Source organism: Bubalus bubalis, chromosome 10 (assembly GCF_019923935.1).
Source record: "Bubalus bubalis isolate 160015118507 breed Murrah chromosome 10, NDDB_SH_1, whole genome shotgun sequence".
NCBI classification, from domain to species: domain Eukaryota; kingdom Metazoa; phylum Chordata; class Mammalia; order Artiodactyla; family Bovidae; genus Bubalus; species Bubalus bubalis.
Genome location: NC_059166.1, coordinates 26,842,817 through 26,861,049, shown reverse-complemented (window position 1 = coordinate 26,861,049; position 18,233 = coordinate 26,842,817). Strand labels below are relative to the sequence as shown.

General features: G+C 41.2%; 1 long non-coding RNA gene across 2 annotated transcripts in view; it reads right to left on the bottom strand.

The window, feature by feature from the left end:
- Positions 1–2,841: 2,841 nt before the first annotated feature.
- Positions 2,842–18,233, bottom strand: part of LOC112587400 — a 52,970-nt gene continuing 37,578 nt past the window's right edge. For both annotated transcript variants that reach the window (XR_006542305.1, XR_003111881.2), the window contains one exon: positions 2,842–3,129. This is a non-coding gene — a long non-coding RNA (uncharacterized LOC112587400). The remainder of the gene's footprint in view (positions 3,130–18,233) is intronic.

Here is an 18,233-nt window from a genome sequence, read left to right as displayed (position 1 = left end):
GAGGGAGAGGAGGAAAACAGTAATAGAAGTGGTCTCCTGGTAAACAAAGTAGGGCCTTTGAAAGGGTCAGCAAATAAAAATTAACTAGGAATCTCTGTTTTACCACAAATTGAGTTTTCTAAACCCAGATTCAGGGCTGCCTTGCTTTATTAGCCTCAGGCCATCACAAATCCAGTTGTGTCAGTTTCTGCACATATTTTTTGCCTTCCAGTTGTGGCATAGATGAAGTCATCAAAAAGCTAGTACAATCTGTACCAATAAACTCCAAAGATTTTAACTGTGTATTCTATCAGTATAAATAAAATATATCAGCCCCATCTTCTCTTTCTATATAGCTATAAATTATGGTGGTGGTTGTTTAGTCATTCAGTCATGTCTGACTCTTGTGCCCCAAGGACTATAGCCTGCCAAGCTTCTCTGTCCATGAGATTTCCCAGGCAAGGATACTGGAATGGGTTGCCATTTCCTTCTCCAGGGGATCTTCTTGACTCAGGGATCGAAACTGTGTCTCCTGCAATGCAGGCAGTGTCCTTCATTGCAGGCAGATTCTTTGCCACTGAGCCACCAGGGAAGCCCAGCTATAAATTATATGCATGCACTTTTACTATGCTAATACATCATATACATTATAAAATATTACATGTATACATTAGAAGATGAGATAAAAATATAAATAGATATTCCAGCATTTTCTCCCCTGCCCTGAATGGATCATTGCTGCACCCTATGTAGATGGCACACGGAGTCTGGAAGGGCTTCTCCCACCTCTCCCACCTGTAACTTACTGATTTGGACAAAGTCAGAGCATACAGGTGTGGGCTACACATTATGCTTCTCTCTGCCTCAGTCTCTCTCTCTCCCAGTGATACAGCCTCATTTATCTCACAGAAATGTAGAGATCAATGACTGGTACACTTGACTCTAAGAGTGAGGTCATTTGTTTAATATACTGTATATTAATTTCTTCTAAACTCTACTCTTTTCTGGGCTTCTCTGATGGCTCAGTGGATAAAGAATCCGCCTGGAGTGTAGGAGACACAGGAGATGCAGGTTTGATCCCTGGTTTGGAAAGATTCCCTGGAGTAGGAAATGGCAATCCACTCCAGTACTTTTGCTTGAAAAATCCCATGGACAGAGGAGCCCGGCAGGCTACAGTCCGAAAGGGTCACAGAGAGCTGGACATGACTGAGTGCGATGCATGCACGCACTACTGTTTTCTGGGAAAATCTTATGATTTCATTAAATCATGCTGATTCTCCCATTAAGTGGTGGTGGTAAGGGAAAGAGTCACCTTTGTCTTTGAATTGTGGAATTTTAGCAGCTGGAGGACTCTTAGTGGTGACCTCTAGTCTAGTCTTTACCCAGTTGATATGAGGAAACCTAGTCATAGAGAAGACAGAAGTCTCCTTGATGTAGCAGATAATCCCTGTTGCCTGGAAAACTGACCTTTCCTCTAATTTAGTTTACCCTCCTCTGAGTGCCACATGCTCAGAGGCCAGCTGGGCCTCCTCTTCGGCTGCAGGGAGTGTGTCTTGATTAGGGCAAGTCAGTTATGAAGATTCCATCCATAAGCCTCGTGAAGTAGTTGGGTTTACACTTAGGTGTGTGACCCTTGGTTAGGGCAAGTCAATTATGAAGATTCCATCCATGAGCCTTGTGAAGTGGTTGAGTTTATGCTTAGGCATGTGACCAAGCTTCTTGGAAAGTTTCTTTCACTTTGCAAAAAGGAGACACCTGGCAGACATTTCCTTGTTTCCTCTGGATCTTATCACCTCCATGTGACATGGACGCTTCAGCAGCCACCTGAGGGCCTTGGAGGGAGCTAGTTTACTGGTACAACCTGTCCTGGATGCATGGCAGAGTACAGAGATGGTTGCAAGTCACAGAGCTTTCAACTTAATCATGCTGGGACTTAATCATTCTGGGCTTCACTCTATGAAAAGTAATAATTTCGCTCATTGTTTAAACCACTGTTAGCTGCATTTTCTGTTATTTGTAACCAAATGCTTCATAACTAATATACAAGGAGTTTGGAGACAGCAGAAACAGAACAAGACCCTAGATCTTTAAAACAGCAAATATTACACTGCTTGGTTTTTATTTACAAATGAGAGCTTAAAAGAGTTCATTCACCCTGAGGGATAAGAACAGTTTGTTCCTTTCTCTTCAGGAACTTTTGTCCTTGTATACTTGGAAGGTTCTGAGAGAATAAAACTATTTGATTATAAGAATGTTCTGCTTCTTCGCTTTCATTGAATGTTCAACTCTGGCCACATCTTGATGTATTTCTTCTAAGAATACATCGTTACTTTTTTAATAACAAGCACCTTATATAGAGATATCCGGTTACACTATGCATTTTGTCTTTTGGCGAATATAATTTGCCTTCGAAGGCCTGGGCCAACAGTCTCTTGGTGCATTAGTGGCAAAGTGCCTGAGTATGGAATCAGGTTGGCCCAGATGGCACAGAATCTGCCTGCAATGCAGGAGACCTGAGTTCCATCCCTGGGTCAGGAAGATCCCCTGGAGAAGAGAATGGTTACGCACTCTAGTGTTCTTGCCGGGAGAATTCCCAGGGACAGAGGGGCCTGGAGGGCCACGGTTCATGTGGTCGCAAAGAGTCAGACATGACTAAGTGACTAACACTTTCACTTTTTCATGGAATCAGCATAGTTGTATGTTCAAACTAAAACTCTGTCCACTGCTGGTCTAAGCTGCCCTCGCTGCTGCTGATTATTTGGGACACTCAGAAATAAACCAGGAGCTTATAAAGGTAATGAGTGATTCCAAATCACCCACAGACACCCATAGTAAATGGAAAAGCTTTTGTCAACATGTTTAATGGTTTCAGTTGGTAAATTATTAACAGAATATATGTGGCGTCTTCAGCATTTCAAATACATTTACTTTCTGAGTGAGAACATTGGAGAACAGTCTCTCCTGCCAAATCCCCAGCTGCAGGGGCCCACTCTTCTGCCTCTCCTTCCTCTTCTCCCAGATGGTGTGGAATCTTCCTCGTTTTGCACCAGGGGACTTCCCCTCATGCTGCCGAGGGCTCTTAGTTTTTCCAGCGCTTCCACTTGGCCAGGTCCTATCACAGGACTAGTTTCATTCCATTCCACTCTTCTCCTGGAATGTGGGGGAAAGATCACAATTTGAAAGAAATAAAAACATGGATTCTGGTGACTGCGCCACCACTCACTAAGCTATATTAACTTTCAGTAATTCATTTACTTCTCTCAGCCTCAGTTTCTTCACCTGTACATTGGGGCCAGTCATTTATGGGCATTCTCTACATCTCGGGAATGTTGTCAGGATCCAGTAGTAAAATCCATGTGGATAGGCTGTGACCTTTATGATTCTTGGTATTTACAAATTGTGTTGTTTTTGCTGGCAGTTTTCCTTCCAATGAGGTTGACACATATCCACTCAAGTGTACCAATTCTGACTGACTCAGTAGGCAGGAAGAACAGGTCCGCATGCCAATGAGTGAAATGATCGATATGACACATTCGCTTGAAAACATAGAGTGTGGTGTTGTTTTTACACAAATGAACTCTGAGAGGCAGATCCTGTTATTATTTTTCATGGAAACATATCCTGACATATACCTGTCATGCTAGGTGATGTCCTCATGTTGGGAATATTCAATATTTGAGGGAAAAAGGGAAAAGGTTGAAGAGATTAGAGGAGGGGTGGGTAGGAGAGACAGATATGACTTCATTAAGATTTTTTTAAAAGAGTACTAGCTCTTACCTTGTCATGATTACATCTATGGGACAGGAGACACGGTCCTGAATTAGAATACAATAAAACGTATAGTCCACTACTCTCACTAACAGTAACAATGCTCGGCAAAATATGTAACTTCTCTGAGCTAAATTTTCCCCATCATCAACTGCGTGCTAAGTCACTTCAGTTGTTGTCTGACTCTCTGCAACCCCATGGACTGTAGCCTACCAGCCTCCTCTGTCCATGGGATTCTCCAGGCAAGAATACTGGAGTGGATTGCCATGCCCTCCTCCAGGGGCTCTTTCCCACCCAGGGATTGAACCCACATCTCCTGATTGGCAGGTGAGTTCTTTACTACTAGCCTCACCAGGGAAGCCCCAGTTTTCCCCACTGGTGAAACGGAAATGGGAATGGTACCTGCCTCATAGGGTTGCTGTGAGTATTAAGTGGGATAACACACAAAGTAACTAGCACACAGTGATGATCCTATGTGTATTTGTGTGGGCATACTTTAATATTACCCAGTTTCTGGTTTACTGAGAAGCCATACTTTTGACTGAGAATATGTAAATCACAGTTCTGTACTTCAAGGCAGTGAACTCTGAAGGTCTTAGAATCTAAACAAAAGATAGAAAAGACAAGGGCACAGAAAACAAGAGTAAAGATGAAAAGTAAGTACATTAAGATGCTAAATACAGACCATCATTGGCTATAAATGCTGAGAATAGTGCACATTCCTTGAGATTTGAAAAGTTCACAGAAATTTTATTTCATAGGGGCTTCCCTGGTGGCTCAGACACTAAAGAATCTGCCTGCAGTGTGGGAGACCCAGTTTCAATCTTGGAGTCTGAAAGATTTCCTGGAGAAGGGAATGGCTACCCACTTCAGTATTCTTGACTGGAGAATTCCATGGACAGAGGAGCCTGGTGGGCTATACAGTCCATGGAGTCACAAAGAATCAGACATGCATTTAATAGGCAGAATCATGGAACTATGTCTTTATTTTTTTAATAAATTAATTTATTTTAATTGGAGGCTAATTACTTTACAATATTGTATTGGTTTTGCCATACATTGACATGAATCTGCTACGGGTGTACATGTGTTCCCCATCCTGAACACCCCTCTCACCTCCCTCCCCATCCCATCCCTCTGGGTCATCCCAGTGCACCAGGCCTGAGCACCGTGTCTCATGCATCAAACCTGGACTGGTGATTCATTTCACATATGATAATATACATGTTTCAATGCCATTCTCCCAAATCATCCCACCCTCTCCCTCTCCCACAGAGTCCAAAAGACTCTTCTATAATCTGAGTCTCTTTTGCTGTCTCGCATATAGGGTTATCATTACCATCTTTCTAAATTCCATATATATGCATTAGTATACTGTATTGGTGTTTTCCTTTCTGGCTTACCTCGCTCTGTATAATAGGTTCCAGTTTCATCCACATCATTAGAACTGATTCAAATGTATTCTTTTTAATGGCTGAGTAATATTCCATTGTGTATATGTACCACAGCTTTCTTATCCATTCATCTGCTGATGGACATCTAGGTTGCTTCCATGTCCTGGCTATTATAAACAGTGCTGCGATGAACATTGGGGTACATGTGTCTCTTTCAGTTCTGATTTCCTCAGTGTGTATGCCAGCAGTGGGATTGCTGGGTCATATGGCAGTTCTATTTCCAGTTTTTTAAGGAATCTCCACACTGGAACTACGTTTTTAAATGGGAAAGAAATTCCATATGTAGAAGCGCATAAGAACAATGGCATGCTGGGGAAGGGGGGAAGAACCCCAGGCTGACCAGAATGGCCAGCCTACGGGAACTGGTTGGATAGTAAGGTAGGGTCAAGCATCTTTTTCATGGATGCTGTCATTGGCTCCAACAACAGTAGAGTCCCCCTGGTCATTGCTCATTCATTCTTGCTTCTTAAGAGGACAACTGCTATGAGTAATGTCTGAAACTCGCTCTTTAACACACAACATACAGTGTGGCCTGGCCTTTCTCTTTGTGAAAATTGCTGTTGATCAACAACATTCACTGGGTGGGTTTGGTGTGCTAGGCAGCAAGAAAGATTATGAGGAAAGTAGGTAGTGTCAAGATACCGGGACAGAAGATCATTATTACTGTGATCATAGAATAAAACACAAAGATAAAGAGAATGGATTTTTATAGACTAGAATGGCTGCATGTTTTAATATAGAACACCTTTTCTTAAAAAACAGCCTACTAAAAATAGAAAACTGGTTGTATTCCCTGTTGTTGACAGAAGTGAGATTGTTGTGAAGTTGGTGTGTGTGCAGAGCAGTGTTCAGAAAACCTGAAATCATGATTTGACTGTGCTTTGCCTGAGGCCCACTCAGCCCTGGGGGAGTGGTTGGTATGCCACAATATTTCCTGTTTGCCTGGCAGGTTACCCATCATATTTTGATCTTGCTCCATCAAAGCAGTGATGATGTGTTCAATGATTTTTTTTTAAATCCTCTTGCTCATTCTCTTTTGTATTTATGGATCATGTGTCTCCACTTCTTCCTCCTCAACCTGACTCTTGTGTAAGTTTAATGTTAAATAGTTTCTCCCCTCAGTCGTGGACAATTCTTTCTATTTCACAGAACTTCATTAAGGTTCTGGAAAAGGACCTCTGGCTGCTCCCTGTTTCGTGCTAAGCATTAGGGCAAAAAAAAAAACCCTGAGAGGTGAGTTGGCTGCATCTGCAGTTTAGAATTAGAAGGAGAGAAAATAGAAACGGATACAAAAAATGATGTCAATTTTGGAAAATGAAATTGAATCATAGCTATGTAAGGTGGTAGAAACAATGAAAGCCACCTGCTTTCAATAAGATACATGCCAAATCTTCAAGAAAGTGAGGGGGAGAAGATGATGAAGGTGGCTAACGCAGGAACTCCTGCCAGCTTGAACTCTCTGAGGCGAGGTGGGTGCTCCACGTTAAGTTGCTTCAGCCATGTCCGATTCTTTGCGACCCCATGGATTGTAGCCCACCAGGCTCCTGTGTCCATGGAATTCTCCAGGAAAAAACACTGGAGTGGGTAGCCATTCCCTTCTCCAGGGGACCTTCCTGACCCAGAAATCAAACCCACATCTCTTGAGTCTCTCGTATTGCAGGCGTATTCTTTACCGCTAGTACCACCTGGGGCGGGGACTGTGTCTTTTATTCCTTTGGCTTCATGCAGTGCTGGGCACATTGGCGATACACACTTGGAGTTTTGTATGCATAAATAAATGAACAAGGTCCAAGAAAGTTTCATAAATAGGTAGTAGCTTCAAGCAGATCCACAGTCTTCTGAAACTTAACTTCCGGGTTTACCAGAGAATCCTTGTGACTCTGTTGTTCCTTGACCTATCTTAAGTTTTCGTAATTTAATGTTTCCTTTGGAATATACCCACTATTTGAGCTACAGAAAGTAGCTGTGCAGCTTTTACTCAAGAGTTACTGCTGGTGGTTGCAGAATCTTTGTATTCCCTGAGTTCTCTTCTCTCAGACATCTTGCCACTAATTATTAGACTTAGCTTTAAAACACTTTCGGAATTTCAACATTTTGAATTTTAGATATAAATTATGGTATCTAGCATATGAGCCTTCACAATCTGTACCTATTTACTCTCTACCTAAAATCTGTATAATTTCTCACGGGGCTAAATAGAAAAAAGTATTACACAGAAGAAAATCCACATTGTAACTTTATCCTAAGAATGCCCTTGGGGCTATCTTTGTTTTTGAGAAAAAAAAGTCTGTTTGTCTCAGTAAGAATGGGAAGAGGGTACTGGCACCTTCTTTGACTATAAAGGAATCAGTTTGTGTCATTCCTGCACTTTTCTCTCTCTTCTCTTTCCACCAGCCAAAGAACAGAACAAAGCAAAACAAAACAAAAACTCTAAGAGCAAACAAACTCACAACGATAGCAGCAGCAAGAACAAACCCAAAACTTAAGTGGAATGATTCTAAATCAGCAAATGAGATTTGGAGATGTCATGTTGCTTATATAACTCTAGGAAAGAGATACATTTTATGTGTTGCTACCAAAGCAAAGTGGGAGATAGGGGAAAAAAAGAAAGGAGAGATAAAAAGAAAAGGAACGGGAAAGCTGTTTGTCTGGGTGAGTGTTTCTCAGCACAGACACTTAAGAGTGTTTGGGGTAAGGTGGTCAATCGTATTTTATAAATACAGTGAAGAATTTTGATAGGGTCTTAAAAACGTCTTGGACTTTTCTTGATTACTTGTATATTTTATTCCCAATTCCTAAATTCCTAATGTTTTAAACTTTTTTGAAAGAAGACTTTTTCCTGTTACAGTTCATAAATGCCCAAAGTGTGGGCATATGGCAAACCATTCCAGATTTATCCTGGGAGGAATACTCTTTAATTTTTACTTTTTTGGTTCTCCATTTGACTTTTGCTTGGGCATCTTCAGCTCACTCTGCTCTTCCATCTTTAAACTCTCTCCGGGAGAACTGATTTATTATCATGGTTTTGATTGTTGTTGATAGCTTAGTTTTTATACCCACCCCTGACATTTCAATTGCTCTTCAGTCCCATATCTTAAACTGGGGTAAGAAATCTGCATTTAGATCTATTTTCCTCATCTAGGAAAAACATGATAAAACTCAAACTTACTACTTCTCCTTAGCTCCCTCAATACAAGCGATGACACCATTATTTATTGAGTTTTCTTAGTTTCACAAATATTTGAATTTTTTAATGCTAAGTTCTAATGACCAAACTGGCAGAGTCCACAGCCTCCTGAAACTCTATAATATAGGGGTAGAAATATATTAGTAATCACACAAATGTATAATATCTAATAGAAATAATGGCCATGAAAAACTACAAATTTCTTCAAGTGTCTAATATAAAGGCCTCAGTTGGTCTGAACAATTAAAAATGACTTTCTAGGCTCCATTTCCTTTACCCCCCATATACACGCAAGCTCTGAGTCCTGTTAGCTGCACTGCCATTTTTACAGTTGCAACTCTATTGGCGGCTATTTCTGCATTTCGATTACTCCCATGGGAGAAGGAAATGGCAACCCACTCCAGTGTTCTTGCCTGGAGAATCCCAGGGACAGGGAAGCCTGATGGGCTGCCGTCTATGGGGTTGCACGGAGTCGGCACGACTGAAGCGACTTAGCAGTAGCAGCAGCAGCATTGGATCTTCAGTTGATTTTCTCCATTACAGACTATAGGCACATGGCTGCCATGTTAATTTTCTTAAATTCTCATTTTTATCACATCACTCCCCAACTTGAGACTCTTCAGAGTGTTGTCCCCCATTGTCCATTGACTCTACTTCATGTAGATCACTTTTTCCTAAATGCTTTTATTGTGCTAAATCAGAACATTTCTATCACCACTTTCTTATTCAGCTTCATCATGCTGTCCTCTGCACCTGGAGGGCTATCTTCTCTCTTTTATGTACCTTGTGCCTTCTAGATTTCAGTGATTGTTCAACTGTGAGCCATTTAAAAGTGAAGAATAATAGGAGAGAAATACACGCAGTGGACAGGGTAAGAGATGAGCTCTGTTCTTATTGCTCCCTCCATTGGATTTCATGTGCAAGATTCCAAGTGAAGGAAGGGGTTCAGGGTGAAAGAACACTTGGAAATCTGTATATCATTGAAGTTTCCCCTTGGGATTCGTCTTCTCTCAGAAGTTCGTCCTTGCTGAGCCTCTCTTGTCCACGCTGACTTTTCCCTCTACCTTCAACACTGCACTCCTAATACTTGCCGACTTATTGCTTTGTTTTGTATGCTTGATAAATTTGCCTCCATAGACCCAATTTTTAAATTCTTCTGCATTCCCTGAAGTGTTTTATGTTGGTGTAAATGGATGGATAAATTGAACACACAAATACTTTGTGGTTCTTTCAGCAAGTGGAAATTTTCTGTCTATAACATTATGCCTTTAACATGTCTTCACTTTTTTAGCAACAAAATAAATTAAAGTACTCAGTATATCAAAAGTGACAATCTACCATATGAGGGTGAGTCCATGTAGATGGTCAAAAATAGGGAAGAGGATTCAGGAGAAGTGCTGAGAATGTTCTCTCTGAAAGCCTTTACTCACTGGGATTGACCTTCTGTCTTGCCTTGTCCTTTTTACTCCCCCAAGGCAGATGGGGTCTGTTGGCCAGTCTGTGATATACAGGTCAAACTTTGTACATACCTCTCTTAGGGCAGAATGGAATCTCTTTTAAGACCAAGGTTTACTTGATTAAGTTGAAGTAATGTAAACTTAATTGGATCACAAATCCTGTTAGCACTTATTCAAGCCTGTTCTTGAACTAGAATAGGACCCTGACGTAGTCCAAGTTCCCAACTGGGAACAAGCAATGAAGACAAGCCTCTGCTGTGGCTTCTCCACTCAGTCCCTCAAACCACATCTGATAAGCTACGTAATTGGTTCTAGCAATTAGTGCCAAAAACAAAGGCACACTTTTGGAGAGTCCCACATTTCTTAGAAAACCTGAACTCCACCTCACGCTAATCCAGCTCCTTTCCTTTCTTTTTCAAACTTGATGTTCATGGAGATAAAATACCACGTTGCACTTTAGGTCTGATCGACCTGTGGCCAAATGGCTAGGTCTGTCCTCCTCCACTCACCCCAACCCTGTCTTGCTGTCACACAGAAATCTAAACCTGGAGGACAGGCAGAGATGCCTGCAGTGGTCTGTTTTACAACACCCCGATAACAGGATGTTTTTAGCAGCACAGCAGATTCTTGGCTTATGGCCCTGGTTAAAGGAAGAGAGGCACAGAATCTTTGAAGTCATCAATTTTAATGAGGACCGCAACTATTCCAGTAAACTAGATCCCTTCATTTTTGTTTGCTTGATAAAGAAACCTGATTCATCCAAGACATTTATTTTATTTAGTTCAGCATTAGGATAGGAACTTGCTTTTTCACCACCAGTATTAGGCCCCCAATGGTGATAAAAATTCCTGTGCAGTCTTTTGGAGGGGAAGAATAAAAGAGTCTACAAGAGGAAAAAAAGAACACCAAACAAATGCTAAGTTTTGAAATATTCAGGCTTTTCTTGGCTCAGAGGTTAAACATGAATCGTTAGAGTTCCCTTTCAAAGTTGGAGTCTGCCAAGGTCTCTCATAAGCTTGGATAGTTTTTGTGGAAGTTATAATAGAAATAAGAAATTTCATCTGCATTTTCAAATGTGAGGAATAATGCCTTTTAATAGTGAGGGTGTGTGTGTGTGTGTGTGTGTGTGTGTGTGTGTGTGTGTAAGAGAGAGGCAGAGATGGAAAGAGACAAGCAGATAAATTGATCCAGGAGAAGATGAGAATTCAACTGATTTGTTTATAACTTAATAAATTAAAAAAAATTGAAGGAATATTTCTGCATTTTCTAGGAGAGGCACACTGGAGGTGCTAGTAATTTCTATGGTTCATGGTGAGAAAAGCAGGTGAACTGCTCAAGAAGTCTGAGTATCAGAGAACTCAGCCTTTGCTTCTAATCTTTTCATCTCTGTGTAAACTCACTGAACTCTTATTCCAGATCTGAAGGCACCAGGCAGGCATGTGTTTTAACCCCTTAAGTAAATTCAAGTTCTAGAATCACTAAGGTTGAAAGTCCTGGTACAATCTCTAAATCTCCCTCTTCATTATTAAGGGATTCACAGCAAGGGCAATCTGTGAATTCATCTCTTGTGAATCTTTCAGTCAAAAGAAGTTTTTCCTTTTTTTCCCCTGTTACAAAATTCTTTAAATAGAGTTAAAAAAAAAAAGGCAAAAAAATTACGCAAATGGCAAGGTAGTGACAGGACATCTATCAAAATGGCTCTGGAAATTCCAATTTTTAAAGTGCTATAAAAATATCATTATTAATGATGATTGGGCTTTCAGAGCCAAGCTATTTCAAGGCTGCTAAGTTAGCACTGAGTGCAAAAGCAGGGGTGCTGAAATGGCTTCAGGGTACCCTCTCTGTGTTTCTTCATTGATTTTTAAGTAACATATGAGCACGCTCAAATTGATGATTTTCATTTTGAATTAGTTTGGCCTCTGTCATGGAGAGCCTTCCATCTTTCCCTGACTGTCAGTGTCTAATTCATCTTCATCAAGTCCCCAGCAGGAAGATTTGGATCTTATTACTTTTTGTTTTACACTTTTATCATTTACAGGAAATTGGGACACAAAGAAAAACAGAGCAGAATCTACCTATGTTTTTAATAGAACTACTCAAAGGGAGAAGATATACCTTCACTCATGGACTTCAAGGAAACTCCTGAATTGTGGCAGTCCCACAAGGAGGGAGAGAGAATTGGGATCTTTCCTGGTGGCTCAGATGCTAAAGAATCTGCCTGCAATGCAGGAGACCCTAGTTCGATCCCTGAGTTGAGAAGATCCCCTGGAGAAGGGAATGGCTACCCACTCCAGTATTCTGGCCTGGAGAATTCCATGGACAGAGGAGCCTGGTGAGCTACAGTCCATGGGGTGGCCAAGAGTTGGACATGACTAACACACAAGAGTCCTGAAAAATCTTAGCTTCCAGTTTGTGTCAACCTGATACCTTGTACCTGTTGTTTTTATGAGCCTAGAATTCCTGTCCTCTTCTGTCCATGGGATTTTCCAGTCAAGAATACTGGAGTGGGTTGTCATTTCCTCCTCTAGTCCACTTTACAGATGCGAAAACTAAGGCTAAAGAAAACCATGCACAAGATTGGCAAAAACCATATTAGATTTCAGTACAATCAAGCTGTTCTTGTGAAAATCTTATATTTTGTTCTATTTTCACCCACTGCCAAGACTGGAAAAAATGACAAGTTTTTTTTTTTTTTTTTTTTTTTTTAAAGTGTGACTACAATGTGCTTGAAAAACATCATGAAAATATCATCCTGTTTAGGTAAGGCCCAAGGCCCAAGTTAAAGGAACTCTTTAAAGGACACAGGGAAAAAAACATCAACACCAACAAAACCAATCATTTACTGAGCAAAACTCATCTCTTTTCTACCCCCTGAAGCTCCTCAGCACTCATCCCTCTGCTTTTCACAGTGAGCATTGCGGCTGCTTCTCTGAAGACTCACTCACTCTCCAGTCCTCAGGGAGGACACAAGTTTGCCTTTTTGACGGTGTGCCAGAAATGGAAAAAGGAAGAATTTAAGCAACTGTCAACCAGGAAATTTTTTGTTTGTTTGTTTTTTAAAAAAGGAAATTTGCCAACCTCACCACGAAATTTTGTCTAAGTTACAGACTGTCAGTCTTTATAAACCCTCTTTGTTCCTTTTCTTTTCTGAATCCCACATTTTCACCGAGGGTAGATAATCTTTGGCATTATCCTCATTGGCTCAGCTTAGCTTTCAGTCCCTTGGGGTCCTGCTGACTCCATAAACTTTCAACTCCTAAATCCAAAGCTGGCTCACCCAGGAAAGAAAAAAGCAAATTGAACAATAAAATTCAAGCTGTAGCTTCCGTTGTGACTCAAGAGCAGAAAATGTTTTTAATGGCCAAGAGCACGTAAATGTCATTAATCACCAAGAATGTGTGATTTCTCATCGGAGGCTCCCAAACAAACACTGTTTTGTCCAACTCCATTACCATCTGGAATTTGAAAATTATCTGATTGAATGTTCACCTAGAGTTGAGCATTTTGGAAATCCTTTCACAGAAATGATATCTGCCAAGAAGGAGAAAGGAGCACTTTTTTTCTCCCTTTCTTTTCTTTTTCATCCCTCCCTTGTGTTTCTCTTCCTTTCCTTAGGCTCTTTTGCTGTGTCAGCCCTTCTATGCACGATCGGTTTTCTGTGATCTATGGAAAACTCCCACCTCAGGAATTTGAAGCCTTCTGTTAAGTCTTTTTATTTTGTTGAGTCCAGGCTACAGATTTTTGTTTTGAAAAAGTCTTAGAGGCTCATATTGTAGCCACACACTTTCATTCTTTGAGCCGCATAGATAAATTAGACCGTTTTTTAGGAGGGGCTTTGCAGGCATTCTCTCTGGAATACTTTTCAGTGTATCACTGAAACATTAGAGTTGTTTGGGGGTTCAGACAGTAAGTCAATGGGATGTTTTCTTTTTTCTCTTTTTGTTCTCTCTTCTGATGTTTCCAGATCAATAAATAAATATAAGTGGTTGAAAGAATGTTATAAATTAATTTGTTGATGCTTCTTAGAATAAATTAAAATGATTCATTTGGGGACCCGAGTAAATATTTATCATAACAAACACATATTCTAATTTCATGTGAAAGAGAGCTGCATTTTCCTTCAAACACAGAGAGCAGATCAAAAGCTGTGTTGAGCAATTTGTTGTTGTTTATTCCCTAAGTTGTGTCCGACACTTTGAGACCCATGGACTGTAGCCTGCCAGGCTCCTCTGTCCTTGGGATTTTCCAGGCAAGAATATTGGAGTGGATTGCCAGTTCCTTCTCCAGGGGATCTTTCTGACTTAGGGATCGAACTTGCATCTCCTGCATTGGCAGGCAGATTCTTTACCACTGAGCCATCGGGGATGCCCTGAGTTGAGCAGTAGGGGCTCTAGATCTATTTTCTTGCCTTGGGGACATAACTTCTTAGGAGAGGTAGACTACAGTTTAACTACAATATTTGGAATGCAAGTAAGAATTTTTTTTTTTAAGATTCTTCTTTTTCTGGGTTGGTATTAGCAACTTTAATAGTGTGTCCTTTTATAGCTCTGTTCAAATAGAGAACTAATGGGGGAAGACAACTGCATTTGTTGAAAGCCTGAGTGCCCCAGCCTCCACTGCCCCAGCCTCCACACACATTCTCCCACAGCCTTGCAGGGTGAACATGATTTCTCCCACTTCACAGAGGAAAAAAACAGAGGCCCAGAGGGGTTAGGGGATCAACCCAGAGTCAAAAACACAATAGGTAGCAAAGCTCAGAAGATTCATGTGACTCCAAACCTATGCTCTTTTCCATTTTAACCTATTGCCTCTAGTAGATAAGAATGTTAATTAGATATTTGCCATTACTGCCTATCTAGATAGGTGCATTTCACAGAGAATAGTACTTTTTCCTCCGATTTGCCAACCAGAGGTAGGGGAGACCATTGCCTTTGGCTAACTGGTCTCTTCAGGAGTCTTGAGGATGAACAGAGCGTCTTTTCCTTCTCCCTATATAGCCCCCACCAAGCTCCCCAAATGGACAGCTTAGAGAGGCCAGTCCAGACTTTCAGTGGATGTCAAAGTTTCAGGGTGAGAAGTTGTATAAGCGCCACTGTATCAGGTAATAGTAAAACAAGCCTGAATCAGCTTGAGTTCCCCCGTGAGCTTCAGCTTGGGGTCCTTGCATAGGTCATTGAGTAAAACTTAATTGACAAGATCAGAACAAGTTCTTGGTGGGATGGCAGTGGTTCTGCCCCCTAAGTGCAGTCGTGAAGTGGGTAGATTATTTTCTGGGATACATGCTTCCCCTTCAGAGCTTTGTCTCTATTATGAGAATTCTTCTCTCAGGCACCCTAAACCTTCATACTCTTTCCACGTTCTCCTCAACACAATCTGGTCTGGTGAGCTATCACTTGGAAATAATCTAATCAATTAATCATCACTTGCAGGAATGACCATAGTGGTGGAATTTCAGGAATCAGGGTAGGCAAGGGAAGATGCAATTTCAGAGCAACAGAGGTTTCTTAACACCCTTCAGTGTATGGGACATAGGTGACTACCTGCTCATTGAATGTTCATGGATCAGGCTGATCTGGAGACAGAAGACTAATGTAGATGGCTGCAGGGCGCTTGACCACAGCAAGCAGCAGGGAAAAAACACTCTTGCTGGTGTGATATCTCTCTGTTTCATCTTCCAGATCATTCTACTAGGAACTGTGGCATTTAGAAAGAGGTTGGGATGGGGTGGGGAGTAGGGGAGCATTTTCTTTCCTTTAGATAGCCTCTCAGCCTCTTTAGAGGAAGGCCGAGATGATTCTTTTTAACCCTTGTAACTTGTCAAAATAGTTTCTACAGAAGCAAGAATGATTACAAAGACTGATAGCCTAGGCAATGCAGCATGGAAATCCAATACATTCTTAAAAAACAGTTCATTGATTGCTTGTAAGACCAATAGAATTCGATCAAGTTTTCCTAAAGCTGTTTCCACGTTTACTGTTTATTAGAAGCTTTTTTGAAGGCCAAAACTTTTGGTTTTGGAGTTGAGGAAGTTTCCTGTAGTGTCAGCAATTTGCCTTCTCCTTACTTATTGTAGATACTCACTAGGACAGAAAGACATTGCAGGTCTATAACGTGCTGCAGTTCATGGGGTCGCAAAGAGTCGGACAGGACTGAGCGACTGAACTGGAACTGGAACTAAACTGGAACATGATCCATGGTATAAAAACACTAAGAAGGAGGTCTCTTCCATAGCTAGTTCAGAAACACCACTCTTTTACCTGGAGAGCCAAGGAATATTGGACTGTTGCAATCTGTGGCAGGGTAGGTAGATGATAGGTTTCTTTTATGCTTGAGGGGTTGGCCAGTTGTATCTGTGGTACTTGTAACTTGTTTCTCTCAAAAAGGAGGTGAAAAGGCTCAAGGAATACCTCAGTATATTCCATGGAAAACAAGAAGAGGGAGAAGAAGGAATGTCTATGTCAATTAATCTGTGTGATGAATGAAATAACTTTATCCATTGCTAGAACTTAGGCATATTCATAATTCTTTTTTTTTTTTAATTTGCATCCTTCTATTAGAGCATCACTCTAGTTGTTTTCTAATTATTCCTCCAAGTCTGCTAATCCCCATGAGGTTACAAACTACATCAGGGTCTGCATCATCTTTATTTTTGTGTTCCTGATGTCAGATATACCTGGGCACAGAATAGTTCCTCAACAAGTTATTTTTAAATGACAAAAAATATTGCTGTGAGTCATTTCAGAGAACTGAATACATGGAACCAACAACCTGGCCTGAGAAAGACATGATATTGACTAGCAAAGAGATGTCAGTCTTTCTTACCATAAATTAACTGAATCTGAAACATGAATACAGTGAAGTTGACCAAAGAGGATACCTTGGGGCAAAGAAGATCACACAGGATTGATGACTAGGTTGATGGGAGCCACAGGGGCCAAGATCAGAGAAGCTGCACCCAGATAGTATCTGAGAAAAGCAGGTGAAGATGCAAGCTTTGAACATAAGTAAGACTTCTGTTACCCAGCTAGTGAATTGCTGCAGGCACTGTACAGGATAGATTTCCCAGGACTACTAGTCAGGGTAGGACAAGCATCTTTCCAGGGGAAGAGTCTTCAGGGAGCAAATAAGAAAAGCCTGTTTCCTTCTGGGGTGTTAGGAGAGATGAAAAGCAGGACTTATAGGTTTGGAAGACTGTAAAGAAGAGTGAGGACATATCTGCAAATTCAGATTAAAGTATCCTGAAGTACAGAGAAGGAATCTTTAGGTATTCCTAATCTTTGTCCCCAAATATGGCCTCTGTAGTAATGCCAGATTGGTCAACCTGGGAAGCATCACCCTGGGAACAAATATTAGCATGTAAGACACTGAAGAATCAGTTCAGTTCAGTCACTCAGTCGTGTCCAACCCTTTGCGACCCCATGGACTGCAGCACACCAGGCTTCCCTGCCCATCACCAACTCCTGGAGCTTACTCAGACTCATGTTCATCGAGTCAGTGATGCCATCCAACCATCTCATCCTCTGTCATCCCCTTCTTTTCCCAGCCATCAGGGTCTTTTCCAGTGAGTCAGTTCTTCTCATCAGGTGGCCAAAGTATTGGAGTTTCAGCTTAAGCATCAGTCCTTCCAATGAATACTCAGAACTGATTTCCTTTAGGATGGACTGGTTGGATCTTCTTGCAATCCAAGGGACTCTCAAGAGTCTTCTCTGACACCACAGTTCAAAAGCATCAATTCTTTCATGCTCAGCTTTCCTTATAGTCCAACTCTCACATGGATACTGGAAAAACTATAGCTGAAGAATAGAAGACACTGAAAATTCATAAGGCCTCACCCTGGTTTCTGAGTATACTAGATACAAAGGAAGTCAGTAATTATTAGGAAAGAAAAATTATTAGGACCACTTCTAGATATCTTGATATTTTGGCTGACTCTTTCACATTTGTTGTCATTCTCTCCCTCTAGTTTCCCAGAGTGATTTATGACATTATCTTAAAATGGAAGGGCCTATGTATTTATTCTGGGATGTACCATGGTTGCAGGGCAGGGGGGAAGCATGTGGGAGAATCACATGATTTTCTCTGGTCTATTGTACTCTGGAAGAGCCTCCCTTGGAGAAAAATCAGAGGCTACAGAGTAGGAGGGGACACTTTTTTTTTTAAGAAGACCAGTTATCTGGGAGGAAGATGTTTGGGAGTATAAAGTAACTCCAAATTTGTCACAGGGAGTAGCTTGGAGGACTGTGACACAGCTAAGGATAAGCAAGAAGAAATTAGGCTGTGTAGAGATGCTTTCTCCCAGTTCAGTTCAGTTCAGTTCAGTTGCTCAGTCGTGTCCGACTCTTTGTGACCCCATGGACTGCAGCACACCAGGCCTCCCTGTCCATCACC